Raw genomic sequence first — 10,694 nt, forward strand, 5'->3', positions numbered from 1 at the left:
CAAAGTTCTAAAGCTCCGTCATAAGTTCTAGAGTTGTGATATCCCTTTGAGAGCAAGATGGAATTTGATTGAAAAGCTTGCTGAAATCTTGCAACAAGCTTGCCCGAGCCTTCCTAAGTCTTAATGGAGTTTCTTAAGCTCTGTACTAGTGTTTGGAAGTTAGGGAAAATCACACACAAAAAAAAAAAAAGGTGAAAGCTTTAGCTTTAATAATTATGTTCAATTTGAAGTTGTTAAGAAGGTTACATTTGGTTTATGCAGCAAAGAGGGATTTTCGGCTTGGAAGGTTATGGAAGACCCTTAAAGCAGCGACTTGGGGTATAAAGATAAGTGACCTTAAGCAATGATACCAAAAATTGAATTTTGTTTCTATTATTAATGATCGGAACATGATAGTTTAGTTCTGAAATTTTGAGTTTTAATTGAATACTTGATGATTAGGAAAAATATTGACAAGGACATAGTGTGGTATAGTGACTGGAATGCTGATATCGGGTTGGAATAAATAATGTTCTTGAATTTGGCCTCTAAAGGTAAGTAAATTAAGTGTGAGTAAGTGCTATATAAATTATTGTGCAAAGATACGATTGAAAGGTGAAATGGGGTACTAGAAATTGATCTGAACTATTGAAAAAATGTCATAATGCAGGTTCTGTGGAAAGCTAAAAGCTTGCTAAAAATTAATGTGTGGGTAAGGATTCTTTATTTTAGCCTTAAAAATTTAAGTTTAATGAAATTAATAGTATTTGACTTCATGATGGTAGATTTACTGTTAAGGGATGAAGCAATTTTTTTTTTTTTTATAATTGAGAGAGGGGGGATTCGAACCATGCTCTTTAAGTAAGGGGATTATGCACCAATCAATGAGCCAAATGTTCGGGTGCAAGGGATGAAGCAATGTTGAAAGCTAAGTTTTGAATGATTAAACCATTAACAAGGTAAGGTAATTTAAGGCTTATTTCTTAATTGTTCATTCTAGTTAGCTACAGGTTGAAGAGGTATATTTGTATGGCTTGAACTTATGTTGTTAATTATTATGTAAATTATTACAAGGGTATATGGAGAAGTCAAGAGGAATTTTGTTGAAAGAATTACCTAGCCCAAAGCTTAATATGTTGCGTTTGAGGAAAAGGAAAATTAAAGGCAAAAAGGTAAGAAAGGTTGAATGGAACTTAAGATCTATGTTATTAACCCTTGCTAGCTGAATGCACAAAATAAATAACTTTAAAATTGTACTAAATAAATATACAATGCAGTTTGTTAGGTGTTTTAGTGCTTTGGTTACTAATCAAGGGTTGGTGAAGGTGTTGATGAATTAGCGTAGACTCAAGGCAATTGACCCTTCAAGGCTCGAGTAATGATTGTTGAGCTCAATTAAGGACACTTGAAGGAATTATATCGAATTAAAAAAAGACTACTTAGTATTATTGGTGAGAAATCCCACCAATTGAGGTGAGTGGGTGTTAAATTTCAAAACTATATTCTTAGAAATATATTATATATGTTACACTTGATAGTTGAATGAAATTATGGAAAGCATGAGCTGACAGAACGCCCTAGGTTGTTTATTATTGTGATAAGGATTTTAAATCCATTTTCTCTATATTATGTATATATGATTATTACACGTTTTTAATGATGGGGAAACAAACCTTTGATAAGTTTTTACTTCAAAATCTACCTTGCAAGCTTTGTGTGGTACTTAGGCCAATGGTCATTGTTTAACTCAGGGAAAATGATGTTTAAGTTGCTGTTTTTCATCAATGCATGCCGTTTGCTTTTCATGCCATGCCTCAAAATAAATATGTTTGTGCATAAACATGTGGTTTATGAATATACGACTTACTATTTTATCACGCTTTGCGAATATATTTAAATTTCATTGATTTTTCTCTTAATATAATTAAGATATTCGGGGGTAAGACCTATTATCATGCCAGGTTAAGTGTGGTCTTTGAACACAAAGTTGTGAGACCTTGACCTTTATAAACTCGTAGATAGAAGTATATGCGATATCCCTAATAGGGGTAATTTCGTCATTTCTTTAGTAAGCCCCTAAAAGTAAGTTTTAAACAATATTAAGGCCTAAGTAGGCTTAAGGCATAAATGAATGATGAAAATATGGGTAAAATGACGAAGGAAATGAAAATGATGATGATTTCCACGATAAGGTGAAAATGGTCATTTTTCACATCGAGTCCAAATTTTTAAGTTTTCATGAACCCGAGCATTTCTAGACCATTATGGACCTTGTCCCAGTGTCAAAAGAGTAAAAAGATTGCATAAAGGATTGGAAGAGAACAAGCTAATTTGTGGAGGGGCATTTTTGTAATTTAAATGAAGTGGATAAGCATGGGCTATAAATATCTTGTTCTTCCAGCAGCTTCTTCATTCTCTAGCAGCTTTTCTCCTTCTTCTTCCTCTCATCTCACTTTGCTTTCATCCTCCATGAAAGCTTGATATGAAAGCTCCGTAACCTCCCTTAAAATAGCTCCACTTTTCATGCCTTGGTGCACTCCTTTCATAAACCCTGTGCTCTTCCACTCTCTCACTTTGAAACCCTTGAAAAATCTTATTTCCATACTCTCTCTCACTAGTTAGGTGTTTTAGAGAGAGAAAGAGGAAGCTTTAATAATAGCTTGAAAGTTGTTGGGAAGAATTTCAAATACAAGCTACCAAGGTGAGTAGTACACTAGAATTGAGTTTTTATGTTGAAAATGATTAGTGTTTAGACTTGGGGGTGATTTGGTAGTTGGGGTTGTTTGTTCACTTTAGAGTGATTAGAATAGTGAACTTAGATAGCCACTTAAATGGCAATTTGAAAGCTAACTAAGAGAAAGCTTTTAGATTTTATAAGTATGTGAATTGACTTAATGGTGATGCTAATGTGATAATAGGTTCTAATGAAGCCCTATCACCCCATTTGGACCAATAGAGGAAGTTGGAGTTGAGTAAGGATTTAATAAAATACTGGTGAGTGAACTTGCATTTCAAAATTTGTTTTGGGAATGTAAACTTATTTGCACAATATACTTGAATGATTTTATCCAACTTTCCTTTAAAAACAAGTGCCTTGGGAACAAGCCTTTGATAAATTGATTTTATGTTGTGACATGCAATTGTTATGGATTCATGCACTACTACATTATGTTGGTATATGTATAGATATATATATATATATATGTTGTGTAAGATGGTTGATATTGTGTGATGATTATAACCATGTGTGTGCACGATGTGAGGGAATGCACATGCCGATAATGGTGGTGGTGAGGGAGATGGATGATGACAGTGCTCGTGTGCACGATGTGGGGGGATGCACACGATGACTCCGGCTATGTGCACGATGTGGGGGGATGCTATCAAGCCTAGCTCTACAATATGTTTATTATGCTGTTCTTACATAAGAATGAATATTTGCTTACTTGGGTACTTCGAAAATCGTTAAAGGACGGTAATGTACCAAATGGTACAATTAAGTTGAAATAAGCCTCGAACTAGTCCAAATAGAAATTTTAAGATGAAATTGAGAATTTTAAAATCCCAGAATGACTTAAAATGGTGATTCAGAGTTCGAGGACCGATTTGGAGTCAAAGTGGAATTTTCATTACCTAGGGGCAAAATGGTCATTTTGCCACCCGAGGTTAAAATTGGAATGTTGGAAGAAGTTTTTGATCAAGATTGACTATTTAGAACATAATTTGAGTTTGAGAAGTGAAAAATTTTAATTTCGACATTTTTTCGAGTATAGGGGTAAAATAGTCATTTTGCCACCCTAAGGGCAAAATTGTAATTTTACACCACCCAACACTTGTCCAGCACATGGATTTTACCCAATATTATCATGGATAATTGAGAAAATTTAAGTGGTGGAGAGAGATTGCTTAATGGCTAAGTATGACACATGGATCAATGGAATGGTGACATGTGTCAAAATCTCATCCATTTATTATTTTCCTTATAAATTAGCACAAAATCAGCCTATTTCTCTTCATATGGTCGGCCAAAGCAAGAACAAAGGAAGAAAAAGGAAGAACAAGAACCCTAGGGTGAAAATTCAAGAGAAAATTGGTGAATTTCAAGTAATCAAGCAATCAAAGGTAAAATTTCTTGATTTTGACTTGTGATCTACCTTTCTCATGCATTATTTTGCATTTTCCATGGTTGAATTACAAGATATCATGAAGGATAGTGTGCTGATCAAACCCTAGGAGAGAGGTTTTGTAAAGCCCAACCTTATAAAATGCTTGACAAGACATACATGCGATGGATAGCATATTTGCATGCTAGGAGAGTCTTGAAAAATTTACAAAAGTCGGTATTGTACCTAGAGGTACAACAAAATTGATTTAAGCCTCAAACTAGATCAAACAGAGATTATAGGGTGAAATTGAAAATTTTACAGTCTAAGAATGATTTAAAATGGTGATTTGGAGTTCGAGGATTAATTTGGAGTCAAACCGAAAATTTCACTATCCAAGGGTAAAATGGTAATTTTGCCACTCGAGGACAAAATGAGAAATTTTTTTAAAGATTTTGATCACATTTGACTAATTAGAGTATGATTTCAGGTTGAGAAGTGAAAAATTGTAATCTAGGTATTTTTCGGAGCATAGGGGTAGCATGGTAATTTTGCCACCTCAAGGGCAAAATTGTAATTTTACACACCCAACACTTGTCCAACACATGAATTTTACCCAATATTATCATGGATAATTGAAAGAATTTATATGGTGGAGAGAGAAAGCTCAATAGTTAAGAAATGACACATGGACCAATAATAAGGTGACATGTGTCAAGTTTATAACCATTCATTATTTAACTTTAAATTTAGCACAAAATCAGCCCATTTTCTTCATATGGCTGGCCAAAGGAAAACAAAAGGAAGAACAAAGGAAGAAAAGAAGAACAAGAATCCTAGGTGGGAAAATTCAAGGGAAAATTGGTGGATTTCAAGTAATCAAGCAATCAAAGGTAAAATTTCTTGATTTTGACTTGTGATCTACCTTTTCCATGCATTTTTTCTTATTTTTCATGGTTAAATTTCATGTTTTCATGGTGAATTCATGGCTGGCCGAATGGGTATGGAGAGAGAATGATGTTGGATTGATTTGATTTCAAGTTATGTTAGTGTTTTTAGTTAGTTAGTGATGTGTAGCAAGAAAAGCCAACAAGAAAAATTCATTTTCTCCCATTACCCATAAGAGGCCGAATTTTCTAGGGAAAATATTGAGGCTGAAATTGATGATATTTCATGATATTTTGGTGATATTTGATGTTTGGTGAGGTTAGAAATTAAATGGGAAATTTTGGTGTGAAAATTTGAATTTTTGCTCAACGTATAGACATGTGTGATTATTGACCCGGAACTGATAAATTCAATCTCATTCACAGTCATTGAGGTAATTTAGGTATAATTGGAGTGTATAAAGTGAGAAGAATTGATTTGGAGCCAAATTGGAGATTTTAGCCGATTAGACCGAGTATAGTGTGACTTAGGTCGAATATCACATTTAAGCGATTAATCGGACATTTTGCATTCCATATCATGCATTAGTCTAAATTAGTTTAATTTCGATTTAGTACCAATGTAGTAAGTTTCTCGATTTTATACTGTGTCAAGGTGGTGAGTCTTCCGACAAAGGCAAATAAATTGTACCCGATGATCGATAGTTGGAGTACTATAGAAATTCAACTTCTGAAATAGTGAGTAACCTTACTATCGTCTTAATTATCTAAAGTGGTTTTTATCTGATTTTATGATTTTATGGAAAATGAGTTTAAATGGAAAATCTTTATGTTTTATAAACAAAATGTGTTTAAACAAAATGATTTTGAAAAATAGAGTAATTGGAGACCACTGATATGTTGTAAATTTATGATTTGAATAAATGGCTTATGTTAATTTGTTGGCAATACTAGCTGGGTTGTAGTTTTTGTGAACTGTATGAATTGTTTTATTTTACAATTGCAGGTTGGGTAGTATTAAATTAACCCTATCATGCTGTCAAAATTTTATTGTATGGTGGGTATTGCTTGCTGCAGTGGGCTAGGTTCTGTGGACTAGCCTATTAGAGAGGCACGAAATCCTGACATATTTTACCTCAGTTGGAGAGGCGAGTAGGGTAACTCCTGAGATATAACTTTTAGAGTTCACTTCACCCCAAACCACCACGTGAGGGGGAACTCGGCCAACGCCAAGGAACAACTATATTTTCTAAATAAAACATGATTTATGAGTATATAACTTTTTAATAGCCTTGGCGGACTCGGTTTGGGATAGCCCTCGACCAAGGTATCCTTGATAACTGAGTATGAGAATAGTTTTCGGCATGAGCCAAGTTTTAAGAAATTCATAAGCCATGTTGATTACTTGATTTAAATGAATTGAATTTTATTTGATTGAAATAAGTTGAAAAATGATAAATTAAAGTATGATGATTTATTTTATCTGTCTCCATTTACTCGACTTTAGATATTTTAGATGGTATTTGTTTCCTCACTAGGATTTTATAATCTCACCACCCTCATTTTCACCCATTTCAGGCTCAGAATAGACTGTAGATAGCTGATCGCATCGAGGACTACCATTGGAATTGAATTTTCCAAACTGTAGGTTCACAGTCCTCTTTACTTTTGAATATTCAGGGGTCCCACTTGTTACTGTAAATTAAATTTCATACTCTAGTTATCTGTACTACTGTATATAGGAATTTATTTTGCTTTTACGCTGTGAAAAAATTATTTACGCAGTGTTCTAAAAATATTGTTTTATAAGAAAATAGAATATTTTATTTAATATTTCTTTTATTTTTCTATTATATCCAAATAAGCATAATTTCGTTTTAAATGAAGATTTTAGACTTTTAAACTCATTTTGATTATGAATTATGTGTTTTGTACTTGTATATTACATTTTAGCCAGTTTCAAAATTTTTGGAAAAAATGACCAAAATACCTCTATGAGACGAAAATTATTATTTTATTTGTTTTAAGTTGGAAACAGTTTAAAATTTTTTAGAACGTGGTATTTGACAACAGTTACTCACAGGGGAAATGAGAAGCTGTTATTAAAGCCTTACGGGGTTCCGATTGATATTTCGGGTAATGAGTGTCGATTCGGGCATCGCAGCGGTTGTAACGGGCTCGAGGGGAGTTTCGGGTCGTGACAGGTTTTGATGCTTGATTTGGTTAGATTTTAATGTATTTTAGTGTTTTTAGTTGATTGGTGATGCGTAGCATGAAAATCAAGTAAGAAAAATTCATGTTCTCCCATCACCCATCATTGGCCGAATTCTCCATGTAGAATATTGATGATGATTTTGATTTTATTTCAAGTGATTTGGTTAGGAATTAGTGATTTATGGTGTGAGAATCAAGTAGGAAAAATCATAGTATTGATGCACCCACCATGGCCGAATTTTCCAAGAGAAAATGTGAGGATGATTTTGCCATATTTCAAGTTATTTAATTTGTGTTTGATGATTTGGAGTATTGGGAGAAAAATGGAGTTATTTGGAGTTGAATTGGATGTATTGGCCAATTAATCGAGTGATAAATCGAATTAGGCCAATACCGTTTAATTTAGGTACACAATTAAATTTGTGTAGAACACCGTGTTTAGACAATAATCCGAACAATTTGCATCCCATTTCATACATTAGTATAAAGCCTGAATTGGTTTTATAGCAATTTAGCACAATGTATTAAATGGCTTATTGTGCATTATGTCTAGGTTGTGAGCATTCTGGCAAAAGTAAAGAGATAGTACTTGAGGATCAAGAATCGGAGTACTTAGAATTCGACTCCCGAAATAGTGAGTAACCTTATTATCGTCTTAATTATCTAAAGTATGTTTTATTCGATTTTGTGAATTTTATGGAAAATGAATTAAATAATTAATTTTTCGATTTTATAAACAAAATGCGATTTAATGAAATGATTTCACAAAATTGTTTTAAAATTGAATGATGGTTTGAAAATAGAGTAATTGGAGACTGTTTTTATGTGTAGTAAATTCATGATTCTAATTGATTGGCTTATGGCAATATTGGCATGAATGGTTGATTTGATAAATGTGTTGGAAATGTATAAATTGTTGAGTTGCCTTGAAAGCCTGTAAAATAAAATAAAATAATTGCCATGTCATGCTATTGTAAATTTTATTGTATGGTGGGTTTAACTTGCTACAGTGGGCAGGTTTTTTGTGGACCAGCCTATTAAAAGGGCACAAAATCCCGTTATATTTTACCTCGGTTGGAGAGGCGAGTAGGGTAACTCTCGAGGTATAACTTTTAGAGTTCACTTCATGCCAAACCACCACGTGAGGGTGAACTCAGCTAACGCCAAGGAACGACTATGTTTTTAAAATAAAAACATGATTTATGCGTACATAACTTCTTAACAGCCTTGACGGACTCGGTTGGGATAACCCTCGATCAAGGTATCCCTTATAACTGGGTATGAGAATGATTTTGGCAAGAGCCAAAGTTTTAAGATACTCATAAGCCATGTTGATTACTAGATTTATATGAATTGATTTTAGGTGGTTGAAACAAGTTGAAAGGTGATGAATTGCAGTATGTTAAACTATTTTATCTGTCTTCATTTACTCTGCTTTAGATATTTTAGATGGTATTTGTTTACTCACTAGGATTATATAATCTCACCACCCTCATTTCCACCCATTTCAAGCTCAGAATAGGCTATACCTGATTTCATCGAGGACCACCATTGGATTTGCATCCTCCAAACTGTAGATTCACAATCTTTCTTACTTTTGGTTATTTGATGGCCCACTTGTTACTGTAAATAAAATTAAATACTCCGACTTACTGTATTATAATATATATGAATTTATTTTGCTTTTACGCTGCAAAAATTATTTATGCAATGTTCTAAAAATATTGTTTTATGAGAAAATTGAATATTTTATTTAATATTTTTATTTTATTCTAATAGTCATAATTTCATTTTAAACAAATGTTTTTGACATCCAAATTTATTTTTGATTATGAATTATGTGTTTTGTACTCGCATACTATATTTTTAGCAGATTTCAAGATTTTTGAGGAAAAATGACCAAAATGCCCCTGTGAGAAAAAAATTGTTTTTCTATTGATTTGATCTGGAAATAGTTTATAATCTCTCAAAACATGATTTTAGTAACTAATACTCACAGGGGAAGCGAGAAAAACTGATGGTAAGCCTTGCGAGGTTTCGATTGACATTCCGGGTAATGAATGTCTATCGAGACGTCGCGGTGGTTGTCACGGGCTCGAGGGGAGTACCGGGTCGTGACAGATGCACATGAGTTAGATGAGATGATAGTGGTCTTGGTATTTGTCCATGTATGTATATGTAAATATGTTTAGAGAATGAAAACTCAACAATATGGTTTATGGTTGAAATGCATATGAGTTTGGCATGTTGAACTTTAGGACATTGTTTGTGTTTCATGTTGCTTTTGTCATTTTAGTAGGATGGCTTTTTCTTGAAAGAAAGGAAACCTTTTTCTTGGTGCTTTGATTCTCGCTATAGCGAGAAACTCTCGGGTTTGGAAGGCTAATGCTGGCCAAAATCTCGCTACAACGAGAAAGTTACCGTAGCATTTCGATGCAGTGAGAATCATTCTCGCTGCAGTGAAAAACTTTCTATTTTATGGCTGAAATTTTGCTGCAGCGAGAATAGATTCTCGCTGCAATGAAAAACTTTCTATTTTGCTCCTTATTTTGTTCGGTTGCTGTCCTATTTGCCACTTTTTTGGTACCATAGTTGAGCATGGACTTCTAACATTAAGAAATTAATTAGTTAAGTTTGGTGAGAAACCCTCGTTCGGCTAATAACTTGAATCCAAACTTTGCTGCAGCTACGCTACAGCGAGAATGCCTTCCCGCTGCAGCAAGGACCCGTCGTTTACTTGACGTAATTTGCATAAAGGCTATTAAGGTTTTCACTCTCCAAATCCTTTGTTGAGCATGGACTCTTTTCATCAAGTGATTTACTCATTTGGGGTTTACATGAGGGGTTTGAATAAAAATCAGACTAAATTGCATTATTTGAAAAAAAATGAATGCATCATGATTTTGTTAAACATTCCTTATTGTTTGCTTGTTCCCTTCCTTGTTCACTCACTAGGTTTATACTCATCATTTTCAACTTCATGTTTTCAGATCAGGAGGTAGTCAGTAATTAGGTCGAGGTGACCTCCTAGATTCGACTAATGGTAGGTGTCTCGGCATTCAGTAGCTGTACATTTGTCTGAGTTTCTCCGCTGAAAGTCAAGTACTCTTTTGTTGTGTATAGACAAACCGATGTAAATTATTAAATTATGTTTAGACAATATATGTACACTTTGATTGGTATGGCACTATGAGATGGCAATGTTTAGTATTATTTTGATTCAAAGTTATAAAATGTAACTTAGCAACTTTTAATGGAATAGTGAAAAGGTTATATTAATAGGCTTGCTTGGGCTCAGTGGACTACGTCCATTGGGCTCATGCGCCGGTCATGGCCCGAAATTTGGGTCGTGACAAAAGTAATGATTATTGGTTATTGATATTTGATTACAAAGGGGACCTAAAGCTCTTACTTATATTTGGTGGCATGGGGAGTCCCACAAGTAGGTAAAAGGGGACTTGAAGTCCCAATTTATATTTGATGGCGTGATGAGTTTCCACGAGTAGATAAA

At 33.9% G+C, this 10,694-nt stretch overlaps 2 long non-coding RNA genes across 3 annotated transcripts; both read left to right on the forward strand.

The window, feature by feature from the left end:
* LOC108661900 lies at window positions 4,077-6,724 on the forward strand. The gene is made up of 3 exons (XR_001927807.1): window positions 4,077-4,101; window positions 5,625-5,707; window positions 6,548-6,724. It is a non-coding gene; the product is annotated as an uncharacterized LOC108661900 (long non-coding RNA).
* Window positions 7,779-10,437, forward strand: LOC18612925. Of its 2 annotated transcripts, none has more exons than XR_001927806.1 (3): window positions 7,779-7,817; window positions 9,870-9,949; window positions 10,174-10,437. It is a non-coding gene; the product is annotated as an uncharacterized LOC18612925 (long non-coding RNA). The 2 variants fall into 2 exon arrangements; XR_001927805.1 differs by lacking the exon at window positions 7,779-7,817 and adding an exon at window positions 8,405-8,444.

This window comes from Theobroma cacao, chromosome 1 (assembly GCF_000208745.1).
Source record: "Theobroma cacao cultivar B97-61/B2 chromosome 1, Criollo_cocoa_genome_V2, whole genome shotgun sequence".
NCBI lineage: Eukaryota > Viridiplantae > Streptophyta > Magnoliopsida > Malvales > Malvaceae > Theobroma > Theobroma cacao.